We start from the raw sequence: 4,263 nt of genomic DNA on the forward strand, positions 1-4,263 counted from the left end.
CAAATTGTGATTTGTTTTTGTGGTATTTAAAGCACATTATAGGCTAACCCTAGAGGGCTTTAAGAGAGAAAGAAGAGTGCTTCTTATGCCTCCTCTTGTAGATCTAGGGTTTTCGTACCCATAGCTCTCTCAAATCTTCTATTGGTAATATTCTTTAAAGGAACTCAAGATCCTGTATTATAGAAGTTGCTGCCTCATTCTAGTAATTAAGGTTGCTAGAGATCTAAACCTTTAAGGGTGGTCTTGGAGTTGTAGGCTAGAGGTCTACGTTGGAGAACAAAAGCGTGAACTAGAGGTTCATATATGAGCAGATCCACATCAAAGAAGTCTGAGGGTTTCAGAGTTAGGTTTCATAATCACAGTTAAGTTTACTATGAATTAAATATTCTTGACTGTAAAATTTTATTTGATAGTAGATTGTTCTTCTTGGGATTGGTCCTCCCAGGTTTTTTACCTTGAAATTCGTTTGTTTCATTAGTTTCCTGGGTTATCATATCTTGTGTTACCTATTTTTTCACTGTGCATGATATGTTTGATTATTTGTTTAACCTCTAAGGCTTGCATAATTAATTTAATTAACAACTTGGCCTTAAAATTGGTTAAACATTATTTGTCTAGGGGTCCAAAAATTAATACAAAACATCATGAGCACTTGAAAATTTCTGGGAATTCAACATTACTGACCATATTAAACCTAACAATTAAAAGAATGACAATATATATTTTGCAGAAGAAAAAGAAAAGTAAAAATACGTTTTTTTTTTCCTTAGAATTTGATAACTATGGAAGGGAATTTAAAATTTTGAATTATGAACAGTTCTGATGAAAACACCATTAGATGCCGCTAGCCGGCTTGAAGTTGTTTATTTTGACCTCCACAATTTCTTTTCCATTGTCCACTTCATGGCACCTCGTGTACACATCAAAGTAGTTAATTAGGTCGTAAAAGAACGTGTCTTTTTAATCATTAATAAAAGTTATTTAAGAATCTTATCATAAAAAAGTGTCTTTCCACTTAATATATCGATTTTGAGGAAACTCTGTCCAATAAAAAGTACCCATCACCCTACCGTTTATCAAAACACACAGACAATTAAACAATAATTATTTTATATTATTGCACATATTTCATAACAACATTTATTAAACATGACATGCATTGGAAATACTATACAGTTTACACAACATACAGATCGTAATTTGCAGATATTGAAAATAGATCTGTAATTATGTGTTATTATACAATAATTTTCAAGCACCAAAGGATATGACGTAAAGGATTTGCACAATTTAAGTAGCCCATGTGATGAAATTAAAATGAAGAAGTAAATGGATTGAAGTGAACAACGGGAAGGCAGATAAGTGGTTGAGCCATGGGCTTCGTAATGCCTGGTCCAACTTGCATATTAACCTTAGCATGGTCTTCCTCTCCACCAACTTTCCAATCAAAACATTGAACCATGGCTGCAATTGTAGTGTGTACCAAACTAATGGCTTGTTTGGAAGTTTAGAGAGGGAGGAGAGTAGAGGGGAGTAGAGGGAAGGGGAGTAGTGGGGAGTAGAGTAGAGGAGAATGATTCACCTCCACCTTATTTGGATGTTTTTAAAATTAGTAAGGGGGAATGGAGTAATTAGCCCTTCCCCTTGTATAATTTTGTTAATATAATAAGGGTAAATTAGGTAATTTACTTAGTTAATAGTTTATGTACTCTACTACCCCTTCAAATCTCTTCAATTTGGGGGAATTAAAATTGGGGGGCTAGAGGGAGTCCAAACCCCTCCAAACTCCTCCAAACCCCTCCCCCTCATTCTTTAAAAAACTTCCAAACAAGGTAATTGCATTACTCTCCCTCCCTCTACTCTACTCCCCCTTCTTTTTTAAACATCCAAACATGCCATAAGTGCTAACTTTGAGCCTGGGCGTACTCGCCTTCTGCCCCAAAAGGAATATATTTCATAACATCTTCTTTTTCAAAGGAAACTAAGAATCTCTCTTGACAAAAGTCATTTGGGCAATTCCATACGTTTGCGTCTCTCATTATTTTATACACATTGATTGCCACAATAGTTTTCTCAAGTATATCAAAGTCTTTGATTTTACAGTCTTGGCGACATTCTCTTATAATAATAGGCCCTGGTGGGTGTAGCCTTAATACTTCCTTCACAACTGCTTGCAAGTAAGGGAGACTTGGGATATCTGAATCCTCCACTAGTCTACTACTATCAACCACAACTTTTATCTCTTCCCTAACCTTATTGAATACATCTGGATGGTTGATTAGTTCAGCTATTGTCCATTGCAATGTCTCTGCTGATGTAGCAGTACCTCATCATTATTTTATACACATTGATTGCCACAATAGTTTTCTCAAGTATATCAAAGTCTTTGATTTTACAGTCTTGGCGACATTCTCTTATAATAATAGGCCCTGGTGGGTGTAGCCTTAATACTTCCTTCACAACTGCTTGCAAGTAAGGGAGACTTGGGATATCTGAATCCTCCACTAGTCTACTACTATCAACCACAACTTTTATCTCTTCCCTAACCTTATTGAATACATCTGGATGGTTGATTAGTTCAGCTATTGTCCATTGCAATGTCTCTGCTGATGTAGCAGTACCTCCGATGAAGAGATTCTAGACAATGGGAAACATTTGAATAGATGAACTAGACATATAGAGTTTTGTAGATTGATATTAGTTATAACATCAAACATGTAATTGATATAAGTAAATATAAAGTGAGGGATGAAACTAAGATTTTAGTTTCGACTGGGCCAAACTATGAACTAATTGATCCATAACACATGCTTACGAACAAGATGATAAAGCATCTACTAAATTATCACACAAATGATACAAATCATAAAAAGTCCTCAAAAAGCCAAAAGAAAATGCATATATAAGACTGACTGAGCAATACTGCAATCATTAATCATAACCTACGAACACTTCAGGCCCCATAATATGGGTATAGAAAAGGTCTCTAGCGATGGGCTTCGTTAAGGATTAGTCGACATGCTATCCATAGTAATGTGCTCTAAAGAGAGCTATTTTCCATGCAACCATGGATAGCATGTCGACTAATCCTTAACGAAGCCCATCGCTAGAGACTTTAGACAAATTAGCTCTAGAGCACATTACTATGGATAGCTCTAGCGATGAGATTTTAGACAAATTAGTGTGACCGTAAGAAAAAGCTTTATTTATTTTATTTTTATTCTTCTTTAATATCTCAAAATAACAAGGGAAAGGCACGGAAAACACCATTTACGTTTTTTGTTTTTTGATTTTTTTTTTAAAGATAATTAAAAAGAAGGAATACTGAATTAAGGAGAACAAGGAACGCGTGACTTACGAGCAAGAAAGCCTTCTGTTAATCTTAAACTCAGCTATGTCATCTCGATACACTTTCAATAATATATCCACGAAATCTTCATTCTCAACATTAGGGTTTTCTTCATGCTGCTTCAACACCCTTTCTAAAATCTCATCGTACCTTAAAATCACATCTATAGCCTGCTTTCCATAAAACCAAAAAGCCAAAAATTTCGGTGGCCCCAACACATCCCCAAAAGATACCTTTGCACTAACGTCTGTGGTCTCCTTCTCCAACTGCCTGATCTTCTCAGCTTCATCATTGTCATCTGAACACCTTATGCTCATGACCACCCTGCAAGTAGTGTTGTTTGTTAACTTCATCAACTCAGAGCTCATATCAAGGACCTGTTTTTTCTTACCACTCTCTAACACTTTATGCAAAAACCGAATCATTTCTTCACGTCGGATATCACGTGATTTTTCAACCTGATGGGCAGAGAGTAAATCATTCTTGCAAATCTTTGTGAAGAACCTCCAGCAATCACCATATGGAGCTACGAAAATTCCATAGTTTTTATATGGTAATTTATCAACAAATGCGAAACTTGGCCGGTTTGCAAATACAAGGTCATTGGTTTTAAATATTTCGGTGGCCATGGAGGCTGTTGAAATTGAAAGGCACCCGGAAGCGCCAAGCCGGAGATAGAGAAGTGGGCCATATTTGTTGGAGAGGTTGTGGAAGGATTGGAATAAGGAAGGACCAAGAAGGTGGAGATGACCATTGATTGGGAGGGCTGGTGGCCTTGGAGGGAGGTTTAGAGGGGTCTTTGTCTTGAAGAAGGACATGAGTAAGAGGGTTGAGAGGAAATAAAGGAGGAAACACAGGAAGTAGTATTTGATATCAATAATCGTGACAATATTGAGTAGTCTATGCACGGCCAT

The 4,263-nt window shown here is 36.4% G+C and overlaps 1 pseudogene; it reads right to left on the reverse strand.

The window, feature by feature from the left end:
* Positions 1-1,207: 1,207 nt before the first annotated feature.
* On the reverse strand, positions 1,208-4,263 carry LOC112015246 (cytochrome P450 705A12-like; annotated as a pseudogene).

Source organism: Quercus suber, unplaced genomic scaffold, assembly GCF_002906115.3.
Source record: "Quercus suber isolate HL8 unplaced genomic scaffold, Cork oak 2.0 scaffold_154, whole genome shotgun sequence".
Classification (NCBI taxonomy): domain Eukaryota; kingdom Viridiplantae; phylum Streptophyta; class Magnoliopsida; order Fagales; family Fagaceae; genus Quercus; species Quercus suber.